General features: G+C 47.7%; 1 protein-coding gene and 1 long non-coding RNA gene across 2 annotated transcripts in view; both read left to right on the plus strand.

Annotated features, from left to right (window-relative positions):
* Positions 1-25,357, plus strand: part of LOC126540257 (uncharacterized) — a 128,951-nt gene that overhangs the window by 30,241 nt on the left and 73,353 nt on the right. The window lies entirely within an intron of this gene.
* On the plus strand, positions 15,202-17,648 carry LOC129387181 (uncharacterized). The gene is made up of 3 exons (XR_008614464.1): positions 15,202-16,060; positions 16,719-16,891; positions 17,327-17,648. It is a non-coding gene; the product is annotated as an uncharacterized lncRNA (long non-coding RNA).

Here is a 25,357-nt window from a genome sequence, read left to right on the forward strand (position 1 = left end):
TCGCGGTTCCAGCTGCCGGTTAGAGGTCACTACGGTGCACAATTTGCCCGCTTTTCGGCACTTATAAAACACTTTCAGCATGCCATCACCATAATACCTAATATCATGTTCTTTTTATAGCGTAAGCATTCTTAGGCGAATTACTCAGGAAATCTGTCCGTCCGTCCGTCCGTCCGTCCGTCCGTCCGTCTGTCTGTCTGTCTGTCACTCGGTCCGTTATGCCTAACACGATGCGCGCCATAAAGACAAGAAAACAGAAAGAAAGTCAAAAGGGAAACGTTGGCGGGCTTCGAACCTACGATCCCACACTTAAAAGTCGAGTGCTTTGCGAACTGGGATAAGCACTCGCTTTTTTTCTATATTGTCGGAAAAACCACCTTCCTTGCTTGCACAAGGTGAACATATCTGGACTATAATATCTTGTGCTGATGCTAGAAACCAAGTGTCCAAGGGAAAGGTTGCTACGAAGGCTTTGTTGAAATATTTGGTGATAGTCGAATGAAGTCCATCTGTAGGAGCACACGTAGACCCAACTTAGAGCCTTGTAGACATCAGATAAGCTCCGGTTTTGCCAAAATTTAATGCCAACTACGCCACGTCTTTAATGCATTTCGGTGGTTGCCAGCACGCCTTCCTTTGGGGCATTCTTTCATCGACCCAAATAGCACCCATCTCAGGGCTCACGCCGTTTGTGCAGCGCAGCACAGATAACCAGTCATTGAGTTGATAAGTATGGTAAGGAGAGATGAGGGGTCATCACGGTTGATTAGGTTCCACGCAGATTGATTAGGTGCTAAAGAGCAATACGGGATTATATTGGTCGCAGCAATCCTGATAAGGTTTATAAGGACCGATACGTGTTTAAGGGATCCCATCGAGCTCGATAAAAGCTGACAGAATTGGTATGAACCGGTTCATATTTGATAAAGTTGATAAGGACATAAAAGGGTAGATGAGGGTCGCATCGACTTTGAGAAGGTTGGTAACGACCAATAAGATCTGATAAGGGTCGGATCGAATCAGGTAAATTTGATAAAGAACAAATAGGGGCTGATAGGGGTCGGATCAAGTACGATAAGGTTGTTAATGACCGATAAGTGAGAACTGCTAGGATCATGTTTTATAAGATTGATAATGATAACTCACTGCATGGATATGAGCAATTAGAACAATAATTACGTGTACTTAGACAACTGCAGTGGAGTGTTTTCATGATTTTTACTGTTTGAGCTTTTCATACGCAGTCCTTATATTTTTCTCTCATACCCCCACACCTGCGTCGTTTTCGGTGGCGTAAGCTGTAACAAAAACGCACCCATCCTACGCAAACCTAAATGACGTTGCTTAATAGCGTCCTCGATTTCCTTGCCCCGGTGTTGCCCGAAAACCAGAATGGTGCGCTTTGCACCGCCGTGGTGGCGCACCGCGGAGGGTCGAAATTGAGGACAAACCTGCACCCCGAGCAGGGTGCTTGCATGCAGCGCTACTTTGCCCCTGGTGCGCAAGACGTGCGCGAACACGCGCGCGCGCACATTTTATTGTTTGCAGGTGCTGAGCATCTGCGGCAAGCGCTCGAACCTTGTCAAACTGCGTGCTCCGACATACCTGGTTGCAAGCAAACACCAATGGATTTTATAATTAATCCTGGCGACCCGTTCCTGACGACCCCGTTCAACGAACCTGTCCACTTTCCGCCGCTCTTCACCACATCGTTTTTGGATGAGGTCGATCAGCATGCTGTTTTCGCTGTCAGACGAACTTGAAAAAAGCTCATCGATTGCGGCAATTAGCAGCGCTTCCTTTCTCATTGCCAATATCTCCACGAGCTAACTCCATCAACTCCGTTGCAACCGCAGCTATCGGGGCGAGAGCATCCGCGGTTCTGTAGTCGGCAGTGCGCGCGCGCGTCCCGCAGTGCTTGCGTGGATTGCACCCCGGCGCACCGCCTATTTTAACGCAACAGCGTTAAGGAGCTCGTGTCGCAGAAAAGCCGGTGTCGTCAGCGTCAGCGGCGTTGGCCGTGAGCGATAAATCCCAGAAGGCACTTCATAGATAAAAAACATCGTGCAAGATCGGCTGGTGGGAATCGAACCAGGGTCTCCGGAGTGTGAGACGGAGACGCTACCACTCAGCCACGAGTTCGTTCACTCGAAAGAGGACAAAATCGCCTCTAGTGAATGCGGTGTTGCCTTAGAAACGTGCCGTAAAAAGTTATACTGCGGTGTATATCGATAATTAGGACAACGTAACTTACAGAAGTCGCAGGTTCACGAGTAGCTAAGTACGTTTCCGCTAAATTTCTTCTGCGCTCTGCGCATACGCAGAGCCATCTTGCGGCAAACACAGAAGACCCCCTCCTCGCAATGCACGGCGCTGCCCCGACACGTGGCGCGCCACTCGCCCCATTACCGCGTCCGCCTTAATGGCGCGTCGGGGCCCGGCTATCTCTGCCGATCGCGACGTTTGGCTGGCGTAGCGCGTTTGAGCAGGCGATGCGAACGGGGTGTGATAGCGCTATCGCGTTCCACTCTTGAAGGTGAAGCTTAAGCGTCCTCCAATTTTTTCTCGGTGCGAGACGGGGCAATGGAAAACCGCTCCAACAGGGTGCGCTTCCGGTGATCGAGGATGGTCAGTGCGCACCGGTGCGGTTGATCGAGGATGAAATGCGCACCAAGGCGCCCCGGTGCGCACCGGTGCGGGTGATCGAGGACGCTATAAGACATGCTGGTGGGCTACTTGGTATAGTGAACAGATATGCGCGCTTACCTACAGCGCTCATATTTGTTCACTCTGTGTTACGCCCTTGTTTCTAAGTGCGCTGCAATATTAAATCTTAATGACGTGAAACACGTTTGAGTCGCCGAGGTGGCAGCAGTAAGACGAGAGCTCGACCGTGGTATGTTTTAGGTGTCTGTGTCATGACAACGAAAGCAATGAATGAAGCTTGTAGAGTGAAGAATGTAGGTAATATGTGTGTACAATGATGTGCGGCACATATCCGAAACACAGGCATTTTCGTTCGAAGGGCGAAACCTTAAGCTTTATTTGCGTATTAATTTCAGTGTCTAAGGGCTCTATAGTGGTCATTCCCTAGAGGGTGGGGGAGGGGGGAGCCTAAGGTGCGCATCCGTAAACATAAAGAAATACAAGGTCGTATTAGTAGCAGGAAGTTTTATCGCTGCGTTTAACACTTATTATAGTGTTGGCCTCATGAGCAACACAGTTGCGATGCTACAGGCGTCCCGCCTCAAAAGGTCTGCGACATGCGACATAAGGAAAGCGTCGGTGCTTATTAGCGTCCAAAGAAAGGCTTAGATCTGTTTGCGTTGATCTTTACTGTCCGTTCAGCTAATACCACTATATTTACCATGGTGTGGTATTACAGAGCTACTCAGCAGAAATGCTAATCTGTGTGTGCGAAAGGCGCATGCCAGCAGCGGAGTCCGGCTAGGACGCTGGTCTGTCTCCGGCAGAGCCGATTGAGTGGAGCGTCAAAAGACGTCTACATGGCTTCGTCGCTACTACAGCCAAATCTACTGCGCTTGTATAGAGCCCATCTAATTCTACACGTGCAAGCTGGGCTTGCATCATCGTTACTAGGACAGCTCGACGGCGCCGACTATGCCACCAATGCATCTCGAGCGTCCATATCTTTCCAGTAAATATATGCGACGTATGTATACTGTCATGTGGTATTAACGGTAAAGAACACGGTAGCGATACTGTGAAATACGAAACTAACTTTTATTGTATGAACCTGTGCCCACAAAAACAGGATACACTTATAGAACAACGATAGCAACGAACACAGTCAGCGATCGTCTAAATCTGATCGGAGGATCAAGCGAGTCGGCTTTTATACATGAGTCATCGAAGGTTCCAAAGTGATCGCTGACAAATATAAGAGAGCGAAGCGCAAAAGGACACTTATTAAACAAAAGTTAGAAAACAATAAAGAAAGAGAGCCCTAGGTAACACAGTCCATAAAAAGGTCCAAAGTTCAGCTATGCAAAGCCTCAAAGTTCGTTCGTGCTAGTGAAACGGCTTAAGTCGCACAACGTGGACTATTTCTGGTTGTGAGCGGCGCCGCTATGATAGCGAAATGCCGTTTGGTACGACCTCATAGTCCAGTATGCCAATGCGTCGGATGATCTTGTAGGGTCCGAAAAAGCGGCGTAAAAGCTTCTCGCTAAGTCTGCGTCGGCGTATTGGGGTCCAAACCCAAATTATTCGACGTAGCGTCATCCAAGGTTATAGTGTCAGCTGTCAGTCATCTCCTGGTTCATGAGCCGCAGGCGCGTGAGCTGTCGGGCATCATGGGTACGCTGCAGATAGTTGGCAATGTCAAGATTCTCATCGACCGTGACGTGCGGCTGCATGGCATCGAGAGTCATCTTCCGGTTCCTACCATAAACCAGCTTGAACGGCGTGATCCGTGTTATTTCTTGCACCACCGTGTTGTGAGTGAAGGTTACGTACGGCAACACAGAATCCCAGGTCTTGTGTTCGACGTCAACGTACATTGCTAGCATGTCGGCGAAGGTCTTATTCAGGCGCTCCTTAATACCATTCGTATGCGGGTGGTAGGCAGTTGTCCTCCTGTGGCTTGCCTGGCTGTATTGCAGAATGGCCTGGGTGATATGCACTGTAAAGGCCGTTCTTCTGTCGGTGATGAGGACTGCTAGGGCGCCATGTCGCAACAGGATGTTCTCAACGATGAATTTTGACACTTCGGCTGCGCTAGCTTTCGGCAGAGCTTTCGTTTCGGTGAAGCGGGTGAGGTAGTCCGTCGCCACGACGGTCCACTTATTTCCGGTTTTTGACGTCGGAAAGACCCCAACAAGTCCATCTCGATCTGCTGAAATGGTCGGTAAGGAAGGTCGATGGGTTTCCAGGCGCGGCCAGTAACACATTTCCTGCATCCTCGATAGCGTTCGACAGAATCCGAGGTACCCAGTGGTCAGATCGTCATGTAGGGCACGCAGTACTTCTGGACGCAGCGCTGAGGGAACAACACGAATGTAGTTGGTGCGAACTGGTGAGAATTTCTTTATGAGTAGGTTGTTTTGAAGCGAGAACGAAGACAATCCTCACCAAAATACCCTAGCGACAACGTCAGAGTCTTTTTCCAAATACTCGACGAGGCTCTTTAGCTCCGGGTCTGCCCGTTGCTGTTCAACTGTCTTCCGCGCTCATTATTCCAAGGAAGGCATCGTCATCTTCGTCATCTCGCAGCGGCGGGTGATTGGGGCGCTTGATAGGAAATCGACATCGGAGGCTCCACCGCGCTAGCCGTCGTGAAGGGTCCTTTAAGTTCGCTAGCCAACACAACGCGTGAGGGTCGCTGACGACTTTGAATACCCAACCATATAGGTGCAGGCGGAATTTCGCTGTAGTCCAAATAATGGCGAGGCATTCCGTTTTAGAATAATTCCCTCCTGCTTTTGCCAGCGACCAGCTAGCGTACGCTATGACCCGTGCAAGTACGTATATCCTCTGGACTATGACGGCACCGAGGCCTAGCCTACTGGCGTCAGTGTCGATTTCGGTATCGGCGTCCTCGTCGAAGTGCGCCAGTTCTGGTGGCGACTGAAATGGTCGTTTCAGTTCTTGAAATGCGTCGACCTGCAGCGTTTCCCACTTGAACTCGACATCACATTTTGTTAGATATGTCAGCGGCTCAGTGATGCGTGGGAAGTCCTTGACAAAGCGCCTGTAGTAAGCACTCATGCCAAGGAATGAACGCACTGCCTTCTTGTCGATGGGCTGCGGGAACTTTATTATGGCAGCTGCCTTCGGTGGGTCGGGCGGACTCCATATTTGCTGATGACGCGCCGAGGAACAGAAGCTCATCGTCAGCGAAGCGGCACTTTCCCGGCTTCAGAGTGAGCCCTAATGACATGATGGCCGCCAGTACTGTCCCAAGTAGCCTGAGGTGATCGTTGAAATTTGCGGCGAAGACGACGACGTCAGCCAAGCAAACAAGACACGTCTGCCATTTCGATGCTGATAAAACCGCGTACATCACGCGTTGGAACATTGGCAAAATGGCCAAACACTAAACTCATAGAGGCCGTCTGGCGTGATGAACGCGATCATATGGCGATCTCTCTCGTCGACTTCTATTTGCCAGTAGCCAGACTTGAGGTCCATCGACGAGAAGTATTTACCCCCGTATTCTTAAACACGCCTTCACTTGAAGCTTCTCCTCGACTCAGCCAAGTCGAGGCGACGGGGATTCCTTCACTCAAGGCGCCGTTGCGTTTCATGAACACTACTCGACGTTTCCTCCGCCAAGGAACGCCTTCAAAATGCGCCCTTGGCTTGAGTGACGTGCACCGACCGAGAAAAGCGTCTGATGTCGAGACTGTTCCTAAATGTGCTTATCAAAACTACAAATATTTAAGACAAATATGTGTTTCCGTTAATTCGTCTGCATAATCAAAGGACTACATGGCGCAATGCACAACTTTAGCTCGGTAACGCTGCCACTGTGAACATTCGGCTGATATATCAAGCGGGAGCTGTGTTTGAGGTCTGGCAACAGTCGCACCCCAACAGCTGAGAGCATGGTGCATGCCTGAAAACCAAAAAAAAATTGTGCCGGCATTTGTCCGCTGCTCTTTGTTTCCTAGAGCTTCATTGGTGGTTGACGTTGCAGTTGTTAATCGCGGTTATTATGGGTGATTTTGTCCGTGTGTGTATGGTGACCGAGCCGGATTGAATTCGAAGGAGGCCACAGATGGAACGGCCGATGGGCAGCTTTGTTTACCTTCAAGATTCAAGACCGATTGGTGCTCAAAGTTTGCTGAAAATGACAAGAGGACAGAAAATACGGGTGAGTGAACCATTTTTGCATAGAAGCACATTATGTTGATGCGGTTTTCGCGAGGTTGCTGCGGCGCTGTCGACAAGACGTTTCCAGTGTGCTCAAGCATGACTGTTGTTCATGTTACGGACATTAGCACCTGAAGCATTTTTTAGGCAACATAAGCTTGCGCAAAACTTTTTTTATAATCGGAGCTTCCGGGAGATTCGGCACGACAGTCAGTTATTGGTTCCGCCTTTTTAAATAAAAATGCAGAATGTACCTATTGGCGCGTATGTTCAACGATCATTCCAGTATCGCGTATGAAAGCTTTCAGTATTGAGGAGAAGCTATTATAGTATACGTGTGGCAGAATGCATATGGTTGTGTGCGTAGCACCAGTAGGTTGAAGAAAATCGTTTTTGAGTCCTGTCCTTTTTTTAGAAACCATGGTGGTTAGTCGGTTTGTTCAAATTGTTGCACACATAGTCAATGACCCAGCACTGGTGCCTGCATTCTCAGTGCTTCCTCACTTCACATACGCGCTACGCAATGTTTTAATCTTCTGAAAATTCACTTGTGAGTAGTTCATCACCAGTATTAGTGTTTTTTCTCCTTAGCTTTTTAACTGTGCTGTGTGGTAGAATCAGATGCATTTTCTATAAACTGCACTTTAAGTTCACGCTGTGGCCACATTTTTGTAGTTGTGCTATGTCTTCATTTCCGTTGCTTAGGTACACTGATTTTACTTGGCGCGTGACCGCCCAGTGTACATAATATTTTTGGCCTTCCGATGCAGGACGTGGGCTTTGGAAGGACCAGTTGATGAAACAACCAATCTTTGTGCTGCACAGCAAGGCTTGTGGCAGATCTGAAAGCATCGATAGGTATGGTGCCTGCCCTGTTGGAATTGCACCAGCCCGCTTCCCTGAAAGATCCTACGTGCTCAAGAAGTGCTTGACTAACCTACCTCATAATTAGTCTCTGCTTATTTTCATCAACTTTGTAATAATATTGATGTTACGTCTCCCTGCATTGACAAAATGGCGAAATGCACACTGTTATTTCGAACCATAAACATGAAACAGCCATTCATAATGAAATGAAATGCATACTTTATTCCTGTTCAACTGTCATATAAACTTGTTTTGGAGACCATATGTTCATGATTATGATGTGTGAAGTCATCAGTTGCCCATGATGCGTTGCGAGTGCGCTGCAATTTTTTTTTTACTGCAGCAGTTTCGTAGCATTAACTAGTGTACATTAAGAAATATTCCATAATATTATTTTTAATCGCAGCTTGCCTAAAGTAACGGTAATGATGCACTGTATGCATGGTAGTGATGCACTGGTAGTGATGCACTGATGCACTGTATTTTTCAGGATCATCATTTTGACACTCTGCATCATCATTTGGCCAAATTTGGGATCCTACAAGACACGCTGCCACCCTGCGTTGTGTTCCTCGGTCAATTGGAGAAGTTCTGCAAGCGCCATGGAAACCGGCTGTCATCGCTATCCAATGGAAGAAATTCATTGTTGCGACCCTCATAATTCATCCTAAGCTGAAGCTAGAAGCAGAGCAGAAACAGCATATTGACACGTGTACTTATTTTTATCGGGCAATCAGTTTCGCCGCCTAACAAATGTAATCGCACAGCTTGGGACGCGCCTGCATGTATCCGAAGTTTCTGGAAAGTTATCGATTCTTCTATCCGCTGTCTGTTCTCGCCGAACTTTGTGTTATCTGATTTCATCGCATGACGCGAATGGTGTAGAACTTTGTGGAAAGCACGCGGGTCCGAACGATTAGTCTGGAACATTTGACGACTGCTCTATAAAAGCCGACGCGCTTGACCCGTTGATCAGATTTTCGACGATCGCCGACCGTGTTCGCCGCTATCGTTGTGCTATTAGTGTAGCCTGTTTTTGTGGGCACAGGTTCGCCCAATAAAAGTTAGTTTTGTATTCCACCATATTGCTGCTTTCTTTACCGTCACTGCCACGTGACGGTGACGGTTTTGTTTTGTAAACCCTTGCAGAGTATATGCAATGGTAAACCCTTGCATATACTCTGCAAGGGTTTACCATTACACGCTGTCGGGTGCCTACACCCGACAGGCTGCTGTCTAGAATACAGGTGGAGTTTTATTCTAGAATATATTTGTAATGTAGTGGGTAATATGCATGTGGCACTGTGCGAACTGCCACCGCTGCGGCGCGAGACACGAGCGCGGGTTGTTGATGCGAAGCGCTAGGACTCGTGATCTAGAGCTACCTGCGATCCCTCGAACGAGCTACAATAAACCCCATTTCATTTGGTGGAGCTGCGGGGTAACCTCGAAAACTGGAACTCCGAAGCCGGACGCTACCGACTGCTGCGACCATGCCTGACGAAACCACCCAGGAAGATGCACCACAGCCTCCGACGATCATCGTTTCCGGTGCATTGCGCCAGCGTGATCCTGCCATCTTTAGTGGCACCGATGATCATGACGTGGAGGATTGGTTGTCATCTTACGAAAGGGTGAGCCAGCATAACAAGTGGGACGACATCACGAAGTTGCACAATGTGCAGTTTTACTTAACCGGCGTCGCGAACCTCTGGTTCCGAAACCACGAACACGATTTCACAACGTGGAGCAGATTCAAGACAAGTTTCACAGAAGTGTTCGGGCGCCCCGCTGTGCGCAAGCTTCGCGCAGAACAACGCTTACGGGGGAGCGCGCAACATCACGGTGAAACGTTCACAAGTTACATCGAAGATGTCATTGACCTGTGTAAGCGCGTGAATCCGTCAATGGCGGAACAGGACAAGATAAAACACATTATGAAAGGCATTGATGAGGACGCATTTCAAATGTTGCTAGCGAAGGATCCGCGTACCGTGGCCGAAGTTATCAACTTGTGCCAAAGTTTTGACGAGCTACGGAAACAACGCATCTTAGCTCGGCGCCCACCGCCTACGGAAGATTCGTTAGCAGCATTGGTTATTGGCGACAACCACACAACTTTGCTGACGCAAATAAAATAATTTTTGCGCGAAGAGGTCGCGCGACAGCTCTCGATTTTGCCGACCACGGAGAAGCCTTCTCAATATTTGGCTCCAGCGATCCGACAGGTAATTCAAGAGCAAGTGACCGAAGCTCTTCCACCTCCGTGTCAGCCGGCTCCTGTGGCCGCGCCTCTGACGTATGCTGAAGCCGCTGCACGGGCGCCTCGTCTGCCGGGATTCTCACCTCCGCCTTCAGCGCCTCTCCAGCCGGTGTTCTCTCATCCGCCCTCGCCTCGCCAGCAGGTCGCTGCCTTTTTCAGCGCACAGCAGCAAGGTACAAATCCTTGGCGCACTCCTGACAACCGCCCAATATGCTATGCCTGCGGTACACCGGGACATGTAGCGCGCTTCTGCCGCCGGCGCTTGCCGGCCTTCGTGGGCACCGCGCGACCACCCAGCTCCGGCTTCCGACCTTTCCGTATGCCTTCACGACCACCACCGGAAGTCTACGCTGCTGATGACATACCAGCACCGCAGTCACAGCTCTACAATACTCGTCGCTCGCCTTCCCCTCGTCGGCGCTCACTCTCACCCATACGTCGTAGGCCCAGTACCAGTGCTACTGAGGCGGAAAACTGATTTCCACAGTTCCTGAGGCACGAACTGCGTCATCGTCGGAACATCAAAGTCCTCGTTTTTCCCCCGCTAACGTTATTGAAGTGTCTGTTGATGGCATCAAATGTCTTGCGCTCGGCGATACAGGTGCTGCTGTATCTGTGATTAGTGAGAAACTGCCGTGAATTACGGAAAGTGACCATGATGCCTTCGGTATTATTGCTTAGAACAGCCAGTGCACAACAAGTTCAGCCAGTCGCTATGTGCACTGCCAGGGTGTTGATTCGAGACATATTGTATTCGATTGATTTCTTTGTGCTAAGTTGTTGCTCCCACGATGTGATTCTCGGTTGGGATTTTCTGTCGCGCCATCACGCCGTCATTGACTGTGCACGTGCTGAGGTTCAGTTCTCCGTTCTGTGCGATTTGCCATCTCACGACTTTCAAGTTCATGACGTTACCAGGATCTGTGCAGCTTCAGATACTGACCTTCCCCCTCACAGCGCGGTATTTGTCCCTCTTTCATGCGCATCGCTTGCCGAAGCGACGGTCATGTTTTCACCCGCTGCCGTCTTCATTCGCCGCCAGCCTATATTGTTGCCTTTCGCCCTCCTCACGGTTCACCATGGGGCTGCAGAAATACTGATTTCTAACCCAAATTCGTACACTTTGGCTTTGCACTGTGGCGAGAATATTGGTACCATCCAGACTGTGGACGCTGACGTTATTGTGCATTTCCCTGTTCCCGACGACGTGGATACTGCCAACGTAACAGCACTGGCACCCCATGTGCCATCTAACCGAGTACCACCGGATGTTTTTTGTCGCTCTATTGCCGATGACCTCGAGCCGACACAACGTGAGCGGCTTACTCTTTTAAATGATTTTCACGCCTCTTTTCACTGCAACCAAGCATCATTAGGCCGCACAAGTACCGTCTCTCACCACATTGATACGGGACACCACGCACCATTACGCCAGCGTCCGTACCGCGTGTCATCCACCGAGCGTCGTGTCATCGCCGAGCAAGTTGAAGACATGCTTGAACGTGGTGTTATCAAGCCATCCTGCAGCCCTTGGTCATCTCCTGTAGTAGTCATTAAGAAAAAAGATGGCTCGATTCGTTTCTGTGTGGACTATTGTCGCCTCAACAAGATTACACGAAAAGATGTCTATCCTCTACCGCGCATAGATGACGCCCTGGATTGTCTTCATGGTGCCGAATTCTTTTCTTCTTTGGACTTGCGATCGGGCTATTGGCAAGTGCCAGTGGATGAATCCGACCGCTCGAAGACAGCTTTTATTACGCCTGATGGCCTGTATGAGTTTACAGTAATGCCATTCGGCCTCTGCAATGCACCCGCGACATTCGAAAGGATGATGGACAATCTTCTACGAGGCCTCAAATGGAAGACGTGCTTGTGTTATTTAGACGACGTGGTAGTTCTCTCCCCTGATTTCACCACTCACCTCTCTCGTCTACGCCAAGTCCTTACTTCCCTTACCACCGCCGGCCTTCAACTTAACTTGAAAAAGTGCCGCTTCGGAGCCCGCCAGCTGACCATACTTGGCCATGTCGTGTCCAAAGACGGCTTCCTTCCCGAACCTGACAAACTTCGTGCTGTCGCAGAATTTCCGCGGCCGACTAAGTGAAAGAGCTCCGCAGTTTCGTCGGTCTTTGCTCTCATTTTCGCCGCTTTGTGCGCAATTTTGCCTGCATCATCGCTCCCCTGACGAAGCTCCTGGCTGGCTCTGGTGACCTTCGTGACTGGACTCCGGCATGTGACCAAGCCTTCACCACTTTGCGTCGTCGGCTTACCTCACCGCCTGTTCTACGCCACTACGACCCGAGTGCACCGACTGAAGTTCATACCGACGCCAGCGGCGTTGGTCTTGGGGCCGTCCTTGCACAACGGAAGCCTGGCTTTCCAGAATATGTGGTTGCATATGCGAGTCGTGCTCTCACGAAGGCAGAATCCAATTATTCTGTCACGGAAAAAGAATGTTTAGCTATAGTTTGGGCCTTAAACAAATTTCGCCCTTACTTGTATGGCCGTCCGTTCGACGTTGTGACAGACCACCACGCGCTCTGCTGGCTTGCGTCACTGAAAGACCCGTCGGGGCGTCTTGGACGTTGGGCTCTTCGGATCCAAGAATTTGACATTCGCGTCATTTATCGATCCGGGCGCCAACATTCTTATGCAGATGCGCTCTCCCGTGCGTCCATGCGATCCGACGAAAGGCCACCTTCATCCATAGAGTGCCCGGTTGCTACGCTTGCTGTTACTGACATGCCGTCTGAACAGAGAGAAGATCCGTGGATTCTGTCTCTCATTGACATTCTTAGCAGTTCTTCAACGTCTACATGCCCTCGAGCCATTCGTCGCCAAGCCACCCACTTCGTGCTACGGGACGCCATCTTGTACCGCCGAAACTATCAGCCCGACGGTCGCAAATGGCTGCTAGTCCTCCCTCGCCATTTGCGTTCCGACGTATGCACATATTTCCATGCAGACCCACAACAAGCTCATGCTGGCGTCCTGAAAACCTACGAGCGGCTCCGCCAGCGGTACTACTGGCGCGGCATGTATTCTTATGTCCGCAAATACATTCGGTCATGTGCAGCCTGTCAGCGACGCAAGACATCTTCTCATGCGACAGGCCCTCTGCAACCTTTACCGTGTCCTGCACGTCCTTTTGATCGGGTTGGCATCGACCTTTATGGGCCTCTTCCATGCAGTGCTGCCGGAAATCGTTGGATAATTCTCGCAGTAGACCACCTGACAAGATATGCTGAAACTGCTGCACTTGCTTCGGCTGCTGCTCGCGACGTCGCCGCATTCATCTTACGGCATTTCGTCTTACGGCACGGCGCACCGCGAGAACTGCTCAGTGACCGAGGCCGTGTCTTCTTGTCCGAAGTTATTAATGAGCTACTCGCCGCGTGCCGCACTATTCACGCCACCACTACGGCGTATCACCCACAAACTAACGGTCTAACGGAACGATTCAACCGCACCCTTGGGGACATGCTCACCATGTATGTTGCGTCGGATCATTCAAATTGGGACGATGTCCTCCCTTTTGTGACGTACGCATACAATACTGCCGTTCAGGCTACCACAGGCTTCTCACCATTTTTCCTTCTTTATGGGCGTGAACCATCCACTACCCTCGACACCGTACTACCATATCACCCGGATGCCTCTGAATTCACCCCTCTTTCCGAAGTTACTCGCCATGCTGAAGAGTGCCGCCAACTGGCTCGCTCGTTCACGTCGGATACCCAAGGAATCGACAAAGATCGCCACGACAACGATCAGCCCACACAGTCCTTCGCCGTGGACTCTCACGTCTGGCTTCGGCTGCCCTTCCAAGCTTCAGGCCTTAGCCCAAAGCTTGCTCCGAAATATCAAGGTCCGTACCGGATCGTCGCGTGTACTTCGCCTGTGAATTATGTGGTCGAACCGGTGCCGCCATCTTCGGACAAACGCCGCCGTGGCCGCGAGACTGTTCACGTCAGCCGCCTGAAGCCGTACCACGACCCCCTTATCGTATCATCGCCTTAGGTCGCCAGGATGGCTCCTCTTCGCCCCGGGGGTAGTTGTAGTGGGTAATATGCATGTGGCACTGTGCGGACTGCCACCGCTGCGGCGCGAGACACGAGCGCGGGTTGTTGATCCGAAGCGCTAGGACTCGTGATCTAGAGCTACCTGCGATCCCTCGAACGAGCTACAATAAACCCCATTTCAGTAAGCAATACTACTGCTTCTGTTTGCAAGATCAGAGTTCACGCTGTATTTGCATACTAACAAAGTGCAAAAAGACGAGCATAGTGTTAAGTTGTTTTAGAAAAAAAATAATGGCACTTCGACTGACCAGAAATTATTAATGGGTACATGCTGTTTTAATAAATATGGCTGAAGAAAAAGAACCTGGATAAAAAATACTATCACTTCAGCTACACCGTGTCAATGAAGGCAAATGAATGCAGTCAAACTGCTTCTAGTGATAATGTTTGAGCTGATAGGATGTCAGATGCGGTAGGATAGGCATCTTAGCCAGAATATTGCTACAACTATTGCAGTGCAAAAGGACACATTAACTGGAGCTCTTCACTTGCACATCAATGCAAGCGCATCACACACAGCACACTTGGAGAGGCAGTTGTTCTGCGTGCTTGTGTTGGCAGCCTGGTTCCTGCGTAAGACAAGGGTTTGGTGATAAATACACAATGATGCTAAGGCGTATGAAAAGAAACTTACGTACTGTATTCGTTTTCTTTAGTTTACTTTTCGTACTGAGTAAATTCATTCAAGACCTTTATCTTCTAGAGCGCGAATATTTATTTACTTGAATACACTCGTACTGCTCATACATTTTTAAATTTATATTAGCAACGGAACATTTTTCAGCTGGTTTGGTGCTTGCGCAGCCAGACCGACATACAGCGATCTAACACTCACATAATGAACCGTCTAGAGAGCTGGAATGTTCGCAACAAAGATATGCGAGATACATCTGCTGCCACTTGCTAGCAATGTCTGTACTAGGAGCTGTCACGGCACTGCTACAGCTTTCTTATGACAATAAAAAATTTGATGTGCGAAAAGTATACTCTGTTGTTTTGTTTTTGTGTTTTTTACTCAAATAAAACACTCCATTCACATGTGTATACATGCATGTATATTTGTGGATTCCGTTTCTATAGTCACTGCCTCGTTGGGCTCGTATGTTCATAGGCATGATAAGCTAATTAAAATGAATATTTGAAGGAAGGCTCACGTATATACGGTTACGATTTTAAATTCCACCAACTGCACACTGTCCACGCTAAATTACAGTACATTATATTGTTTTCCCTAGCGAAACTAGCTGCATGGAATTAAAGAAAATTGTAAAAAAGTGAACGCACCTGCTCGCTTATAGAGATGATCGCCCTGCTTGCGGTGCGCTTCGCCGTCCTTGGATTAGCACAGTCACCCCCGTATTCTTAAACACGCCTTCACTTGAAGCTTCTCCTCGACTCAGCCAAGTCGAGGCGACGGGGCTTCCTTCACTCAAGGCGCCGTTGCGTTTCATGAACACTACTTCACCTTTCCTCCGCCAAGGAACGCCTTGAAAATGCGCCCTCGACTCAAGTGAAGTGTATCGACCGAGAAAAGTGTCTGATATCGAGACTATTCTTGAATGTGCATATTAAAAGCCCATTATTTAAGACAAATATGTGTTTCAGTTCATTCTTCTTCCTAATCAAACAACTACACGGCGCAATGCACAACTTTACCTCGGCAACGCTGCCACTGTGAGCGTTCGACTGATAGAGCAAGCAGGAGCTGTGTTTGAGGTCTGGCAACAATCGCATCCGAACAGCTGAGAGCATGGCGCACGGCTGAGAACCAAGATAATTTGCGCCGGCATTTTTCCGCTGCTCTTTGTTTCCTAGTGTTTCATTGGTGACTGACGCTGCGGTTGTTAATCGTGGTTATGATGGGTGATGTTGTCCTTGTGCGTATGGTGACCGAGCCTGAATGACTTCTGAGGCCACAGATGGAACGGACGATGGGCAGCTTTGTTTACCTTCAAGACGGAGTGGTGCTGTGAGCTTGCTGAAAGCAACAACAAGACAAAAAATATGGGTGAGTGAGCCATTTTTTCATGGAAGCACAGTATGTCAATGCGGTTTTCTTGAGGTTGCCGCTGCGCTGTGGATAAGCCGTTTCCGATGTACACAAGCATGATTGACTCCAGTTGCTCATGCTGCGGGCATTAATTAGTACCTGAAACATATTCGAGGCAGCATAAGCTTGTGCAAAACATATATTTTGTTTTTTGCTAATGGGAACTTGTGGAAAATTCGGCTTGTGGTTGAGTGCGTAGCTCGGGCAGGGTGAAAAAAAAAAAAAGACAAGCGTATTTTGAGTCCTGTACTTTGTTTTAGAAGCCGTCGTGGTCAGTCGGCTTGCTCAACTTGTAGCACATATGGTCAACGAACCATCACTGGTGTCTGCATTTCCTGTGCTTCGTCACTTCACATATACGCTACGCAATGTTTTAATCTTCCGAAAATTCACTTGTCAATACTTCATCACCGCCATTTGTCTTTTCGTCTTAACTTTTTCAGTGTGTTGTGTGGTAGCAGCTGATTCACGTTCCATAAACTGTGCTTTCAAGTTCACGCAATGCCGACATATCTTTAGTTGTGCTACGTCTTTTCATTTCCGTTGCTTAGGTATACTGAATTTACTTAGCGCGCGAGCGCCCTGTCTACATAAAGGTATTGGCGTTCTGGTGCAGGATGTGGTCCTTGGAAGGACCAGCTGATGAAAAAATCAACGCCTGTGTTGCACAGTAAGGCTTCTGGCAGACCGGAAAGCATCGATAGAAATGGTGCCTGTCTGTTGGAATTGCACCAGCTCGCTTCCCTGAAAGAAGCTAGGTGCTGAAGAAGTACTTGACTAACCTACGCGGTAATTAGTCTGTGCTTATTTTCATATACTTTGTAAAAATATTCATGTTACGTGTCTGCACATTCACAAAATGGCGAAATGGACACCGTGTTATTTAGAACCACAAACATAAAACAGCCATGTCGTAATAAAATCAAATTAATTTTTTATTCCCCTTCAGCTGTCATATGATTTTTGTTTTAAATAGCATGAATATGATGGGCGAAGTCATCAGTTGCCCGTGGTGCGTTGCAGCTGCGACAGGATCTTTTTGCTGCCCACAATTTGTGAAGCGACACTTTCGTAGCATTTGTAGCCAGCACTTCAGTATTTTGTGGCATGCTGAAGCTACTTTAGCATGAGCAAGTGTAGATTAAAAATATGCCATAGTTTTGATGGTTGATCTCAGCTTTTCTGAAATAACGGTAGTAATGCGCTCTGTACTGTATTTTTCAGCATTGTCATTGTGACAGTCTGCATCACCATTTGGCCTATTTTGATATCCCGCAAGGCACGCTGCTACCCTGGGTGTTGTACCTCGGTCAATTGCTGAAGTTCTGCAAGCCCCATTGAAGCCAACACTCATCCGCGTCCGATGGAAGAAACTCATTGTTCGGGCCGTCATAATTTATCTTAAGCTGATGCTAGAAGCAAGGTAGAAAAAGCATATATTCTACAAGAATTTACCACTGCATGCCGTCGGGTGGCTACACCCGACAGGCTACTGTCTTCAACAGAGATGGTGTTTTATTCTAGAATATATTTGTCAGCAGTACTACTTCTTCTGTTTATATCCTTGGAAACAAACAAGCGAAGACACTAAAGACAACATAGGAGAAATTACTTGTGCTTACTAATTTAATAAAAGAAATGACAAATTAATGGCAATGAAAGTGGATGAGAAAACAACTTGCCATAGGCGTGCAATGCTCTAACCAATTGAGCTACCACGGCGCCGTCTTCCCATCCACTTTCTTGTATATCTACAATTTACTACCAGAATGAAATACTACTACTACTACTACTACTACTACTACTACTAGAACTAGATCATTCCCACCTGCGGCAAGTTGTTTTTTCATCCACTTTCATTGCTCTTAATTTATAATTTCTTTCATTCAATCAGTAAGTACAAGTAATCTTCCCTATGTTGTATTTGGTGACTGCTTGTTGGCTTCTCATGATATGATTATTAAACATCGCGCCCCTCGGTTAACCCCCTTTCTTTATTCTCCTTCATTACTGCTTCTGTTTGTAGGATAAGAGTTCACGCTGTATTGCATACTATCAAAGTACAAAAAGGCGAGAATAATGTTAATTTATTGTTTTAGACAAAAATTGGCACTTGAATTGACCAGAAATTATTAAGGGGTACATACTGTCTTAATATATACGACTGAAGAAACGACATCTGGGTGAAAAATACAATGACTTCAGCTACAACGTGTCTATGAAGGCAAATCCATGCAGTCAAACTGCTTTTAGTGGTGATGTTTGAGCTGGTAGGATATCAGAAAAGTGATAGATGTCTTAAGCAGAATATTTCGACGGCTATTATAGTGCAGCAGGACATTAACTGGACCTCTCCTCCACTTGCACACCAATGCATACGCAGAACACACAGCACAGTTGGAAAGGCAGTTGCTCTTCGTGCGTTTGTTGGCAACCTGGTTCCTGCATAAGAGAAGGGGTTGGTAATAAACATACACTAACGTTAAAAAAGGTCCATGAAAACTAGCTTAGGTGCTGTATTCGTTGTCTTTAGTTTACATTTCGTAATAATACATCCGTTTAAGAATTTTGTGTTCTAGAGCGCGATATTTTTTTTACATTAATTAGCCCATACTGTCTTTATTTATTTTTATTTGCAAAAATCATTTTTCAGCTGGTCTACCACTTGCGCAGCAAGACCGACATACAGTGATCTAACACTTAAATAATGAACCCTATAGAGAGCTGGGATGTTCGCAAGAAAGGTGTACGAGATATATCTGCTACCACTTGCTAGCACTGTCTGTATTAGGAGCTGTAACTACACTGCTACACCTTTATTTATCGGAATAAAAATAATGTCCTGTACAAAAACTCTACTCTCTTGTATTGCTATTCTGTCTCTTTTATTCGAACAAAACATTACATTAACCTGTGTATACGTGGAGGTATAATTCTGAATGCCATTTCATGGTTGGTGACTTCCTCGTTGAGCTCGGATCTTCATAGGGATGGCAAGCTAATTAAACTGAATGGTTTGAAGCGAGGATTACTAATTATTGCTTATGACTTTAAATTGCACCAACTGCACACGGTCAGCTCGAAATTACAGTACATTTCTTATTTTCCTTAGCGCAACTAGCCGCATCAAATTAAAGAAAATTGCAAAAATGAAAGTGAACGCACCTGCTCGTTTACAGAGATGCTCGCTTTGCTGCGGTGTGCTTCGCCGTCCTTGGATTAGCGTAGGCAGTGATGATCTGCCCGAGTACAAACAGCGCCGACGAGGCGACTTACGGCGCTCGCGCAAGCAACACACGCACACAGGCAATACACGCACTAATAACAGGAATCTTCGTAGCTGTTTTCTTTTTACAAGTTCGAAGTCCGCCGCAGTTATGTATCGCGTTGTGCTTGAACTGATGCGGCTTTCTACGATGAGCCGCGAGAAACACGTGAATGCACTGGCGCCCATAGTATTTTGGGAACGCTGGCACGAAGAATACCCGTGTGCAGGTAATCAGTTGGTTCATGCACGGAGTAAGACGACAGTCACTGCACTAGCTCGCAGTCTTCTTGAAAGGATGACCGATCTGTCTCGGCGCCGCAGTGAAACGATTTCGTTGCCGATGCGCTCTAGACGACTGCACCAGTTCCTAAAACGTAGCCCTTGAGAATGCGCGGCACGGTTAACCCAAGAAAAGCTACGGAGGCAACTGGCGTCCATCGGAAAAAGCTGACGAGGCGAGCGTCAGATCGCAAGGCAGCCATGTTTACGCACTAACTTCACTCGAGGAGCGATTCAAGGTAGCTGCGAGGCTACCTTGAGATTCTGGAGTAAAGCGCTCGAGCTTTCCCTTCACTCAAGGCGCGTTTCAAGTGGAGGGCTATTTATGAAATGAAAAACCGCCCTCAAGGAGCATTTCAAGTGGAGGGTCAAGTCGAGGTGCGTTTGTGAATACGGGGGTCACTGATGATCTACCCAAGTGCAAACCGCGCGAATGCGGGCGACTGCCGGCGCTTGCACATGCAATACACGCACACAGGCAATACACGCATTAATCGCAGGAATCTTCGTCGTCGTTTTCTTTTCATAGGTTTGAAGTCCGCCGCAGTTATGTATCGCGCCGTGCTGGAACTGATGCGGCTGCCTATGATCAGCCGCGAGAAACACGTAAATGATCTGGCGCCAATAGCAGTTTTGGAGCACTCGCGCGAACAATACCTGTATACAGGTCAACAACTGGCTCATGCCAGGAGTAATACGACAGTCACTGCACTAGCTCGCAGTCTTCTTGACAGGACAGCCGATCTGTCCTTGCGCCGCAGTGGAATAACTCCGTTGCCGAAGCGCTCCAGAGGATTGCACCGGTCCCAAAAACGAAGCCGTTGAAAATGCGGAGTATCGAGCAACTAAAGAAAAGGTGCGGAGGCAACTGGCGTCTATTCGAAAAAGCTGACAAGGCGAGCGACAGATAACAAGGCCGCCATATTTGCGCACTAACTTCCCTCAAGGAGCTATTCAAGGTAGCTTCGAGCCTACCTTGACATTCTCGAGTAAAACGCTCGAGCTTTTCTTCACTCAAGGCGCGTTTCGAGTGGAGGGCGATTTGTGAAACGAAAAACCGCCCTCAAGGAGCATTTCGAGTGGAGGGTCCAGTCGAGGTGCGTTCGTGAATACGGGGGTGAGCCTTGCAGAGCCGATCCAATGCGTCATCTATCTGTGGGAGGCGGTATATGTGCTTCTTTGTGATCGTGTTCATTCGAAGATATTCGACGCAGAAACGTGGGGCTCTATCCTTATTCTTCAGCAAGACTACAGGAGCAGCCTACGGGCTTTTCAATGGCTGGATGATGTCGTAGTTGAGCCTTTCGTTAACATGTTGCCTGATAGCTTCACGTTCTCGTTTCGACACCCAATAAGGGCTCTGACGGAGTGGTCGAGTGCACTTTTCAATTATGCGATGCTTTGCGAGTGGTGTTTGTATAATCCTCCATGACGTCCGAAATCAATCTTTGTAACGTCGGAGCAGACTTCTGAGGTGTTGAAGCTTAATCATGGGGTGACTTTATAGGTCGAAGTCTTGTTCGAGAACAATTGTCGTCGGGGTAGGTGCGGCAGTATCCGAGGGGGCAAACGCATTGTTGGTTTCCACGATTTGCACAATGCACACGATCGTCTTGCCCTTGTTGATGTGCTTGAACTCCTGGCTGAAGTTTGCCAGAATTATTTAGCTTTCCCTCCGTTCAGTAGAGCGATCCGTCTCGCGATGCAAATTTCGTGGTTAAGCAATAGATGTTGGTCACACTCGATGACGCCTTCTACGTCTACGGGTGTTTCGCTGCCGACGGAAATGACAATGCTAGAGCGAAGCGCGATGATCACTTGGTCCTCAAGTACACTCAAGGCACGCTGACTGGAAGGCCTATCCGTCGCACTCAAGGGACCCGCCGGTCTGCGGGTCCCATGAGTACTGTATAAACTCATTTAAGGAATAGTTTGGGTAATCTTAAGGTGAGCGAGGAGACAGCAGCCCACGGCGCACTTCACCAAGGGAGGCCAGGCCGGTGAGGCAGGCCGGCGACGATGGGTATGGCATCGTTTTTATGTAAATATGATGTACAGTGTAAACTTAAAATAAATGTCAAGTTAATAAGCCTAGTTGTTGGAATGCTACTTCTCGTCGTCGTACCTGCGGATCTGCACTTGCCCCTGGCAGAGCTCATCCCCCTTCATCTTCGTCTTCCTGGTGAGCTGATGCGTAAAACTCTGACAGCATCGTCACTTCGCTACAATATGTACAGTGTGTTTCCGTTTCACCTAACTTAGGCCAAGTATGAAAAAACAAACATAGGTGCTACGCGTGTCGAATTGGCGCAGTATTGTTCCGAGCCATATGGAGCACGTCACTGTATTTTGTCAATCCGCAAAGCTGGGAAAATAACTGTTTGCTTAATTAAATCTTTCAATATTAGGTCTAGCGAAAGATCTTCAATGCAAAGGTTGTAGCGCTTGTTCTAAAACATTGGATTAGTTCATTATGCTAAGATTACTGCCCCGTTAAATTTTTTTTCCAGCCTTTCCTAAAAGTACTCGAAATTAAAAGAATTCTACGTGACTGCCGGCTAACGCGCCGCGCTTTTAGTTACGTCGAATGTAAGTTGAACGAATTAGCCAGGCCTGCTCCGCGCACAGAAATCGATTGAACAGGCTGGCGGCGACTACGATTGACTACGATGGACCGGAAGCAGCGTGGTTTTTATCCCCGTCTTTTATCACCCTATTAGCCTCGCCCTCTATATCGGGCTTCTTCACTGGTCCAAAAACAAAAGAAATGCCTGCGCTGCGTCAACTGCTGCCTCCGGTCCCATATCGCATACACACGGGGCGGCCGCTTTATCGTTGAATATTTCCCTTCTTAAAATGGCATGCCCCCCTTGTGACTTAACCCGGCCTGGGCAACTCCGCGGCTTCGGTGGCAGAGGTAATTGGCGTCATCCATCAGGAGGACGGAAAAGCAAATCCGCTTCCCCTGCATGGCCTCCTAGATCGGCGCGCGCGGGTCCATGTAGCCGTGCTCTTCCCCCCAACAACTACTCCCCATCGCCCTCCCTCATCACTCCCTCGTAACTAACTCCCTCACCTTCGACTGTCTCCACGAACCCTCCCGGCACCACCTTAGCCCGCTACGTAAGCTTCATTTTCGTTATCTGCTGTTATCGAGAAGCGTTCGCTGCGTGTGTTGGCCGGCATGGACAGTTTTGTCAGTTTCGTCATAGAGAAATGAATACAACAAGAGCGGACACTCTCATAGAGCCCAGCGGCCCAATTGACTGCAGCGCACCAAACCATCGGCATTAATACCTGAGCCACACTTCCTGGTTCGGTTTCGTGCGTGCGCATTTTTAATACTAGCTGGTACGCGTCACGGCGGCTCCGTTGTCTTTTTTAATTTTTGCTTCTACAGCTCAACCGCGTGCGGTCTTCGTGCGAAATCGTTTTATTAATAAGTCAAATTGATTGCGAACGATCCTCACAAGCCTCCATCGAATATGTGCCACGTGCAATTTTATAAAGACGCCAGACGCCTTGTGAAATGAGGAAATGTTTATTTTATTCTTTATAAATGCTCGCTGCAGGCTCTTTTTGCATTCATACAACGTTGTGGCACCAGGTAAGCAGCAGTAGTTTCCGCGGGAAGCTCCACTAGACGACGTCACCTGGAAAATTTTATTTACAACCAAGTGTTATTTTGGTATTAACATGCAAGAATAATGCGCGTAGAGGAACCGTGCGAAAGAGGTGAATGGGCAGCATTACGAACAAAATCAGTTTGTGTTTCCGCACACGGCATAGAAAATACTCGACTCATCTCAAACAATGCCGTGCATACCACGAAAACATTCTAATTCCAAGCATTCCCCTCTTCCTGGGCGTTATTTCCTGCACATTACTGGCGCGAGTGCACGGGCTACTGCGCGTTTCGCGAAATTGGCTACAAGCGACGGGACAGTACGCGACGAGTACACAGCGGTGGCCACAACACAGTCTCTCAACCAGACCATGCTGGACGCTCGCAGAATTCCTTCTGCTCGCACGCAAGACAAATGCGTGGGTGCCGTTCAGAAGACAGAAATTTCGAGTCACTAGTTACTAACGTTTGAGCTCCTTGGCGTTATCTCTTTCGTGTTCTGCCGGCGCAAGCAACACACTCCCGTGTTATCAGTCTTCACTATTGCTTGTCGCGTTTTCGACAAGCGTGAGTACCGAAAAGGGGCTTAAATTGTTCCGGGGACATAAGAAGTATTTTTAACGATTGGAAAATGTAGAGACGTCGGCTGGATAATGGAGCATCTGGCCTGCTACTCTACGTAAGGGAAGGGGAAGTTGTCTAATATGTAATACCAGTTGTGTAATATGTCCATCACCTCGTTCCTCCCATTATCATCCCCCATTGTGACCGGGGACATAAAAATTGTGATAAACTTGTCGCAGTAAGATTCAGTACGCGCCAAACTGTATTTATTTATTTATTTATTTATTTATTTATTTATTTATTTATTTATTTATTTATTTATTTATACAATATTGCGGACTCGTGGTCCGCGCAGGGTGGTCAATACAAATGCAAAAGATATACAAGAGCTACGAAAGAAAGCAACAATAACATAGGCTCAGCACGGTTACTTCACAGTGTACTTGCTTTGATAAGGCAGTTCCATTCATTAATGGTTCTCGGGAAATAAGAAAACTTAAATGGGTCTGTGCGAGCAAAATATGGGGTTGGAGCGTTTTCATTGTGGTGTCGGGTGGGCCTGCTAGTTAAGGTTGACAAACATGTTGATGCCTCTAGCGCTAGTTTGTTTTAAAACAGTTAGGAAAGAAATTCTAATCTAAATTTTTGCCTTCGTGCCTGTAATAGGGGAATGCCATTTGCTCTCATTAAATCGGAAGAAGAGTCTAACGCTGAAAATTTATTAAAAACAAATCTTACGGGCTTTCTATGAATACGTTTAACACAATGTTGCGCTTAGTATGAGGATCCCATATGATGCACGCATATTCCAGTCTTGGCCGTACAAGAGCAGTATAGCAGAGCAGCTTAACATTAGTGGGAGCCGTTTTAAGTTTACGTTTAAGGACACAAAGCTTGCGGAAGGCGGATGAACAAACATTATCATTATGAAGATTCCAACACAGGTTTGAAGTGAGTTACACCGAGATATATATAGCAACTTAGTGCTTGTAATGGTGAAGGCCCTAATATGTAGGTATATTACAGGGGTTTTTTTGGGCGAGTTACTGGAAGGCAGACACATTTGCTGGTGTTAAGGGTCATTCCTCATTTTACACACCATTGGTTTATATTATCCAGACTAGTGTTGAGATCGTGGTAATCGTTAGTGGAACTAATTTCTTTAAACAAAACACAATCATCAGCAAACAATCTTATCTCTACACCCGGGCGAATAACGTCAACAATATCATTATTATACAATATAAACAGCAAGGGGCCTAACACGCTGCCCTGAGGTACACCGGAAGTGTCCAGCAGACAGCCCGAGTATTGACCCGCTACATGAACGTATTGTTTGCGATTACTCAAGTAGGCTGAGATCCAGACAACAAGTATTTGTGGAATGCCTGATGTAACTAATTTGAAAATGAGTTTACTATGAGGAACTTTATCGAAGGCTTTGCAAAAATCCAAAAAAAGCATATCTATCCTACCTTGTCTATCGAGGGTCAATACCAGGGAATGAAATAATGTGACG

Source organism: Dermacentor andersoni, chromosome 2 (assembly GCF_023375885.2).
Source record: "Dermacentor andersoni chromosome 2, qqDerAnde1_hic_scaffold, whole genome shotgun sequence".
Classification (NCBI taxonomy): domain Eukaryota; kingdom Metazoa; phylum Arthropoda; class Arachnida; order Ixodida; family Ixodidae; genus Dermacentor; species Dermacentor andersoni.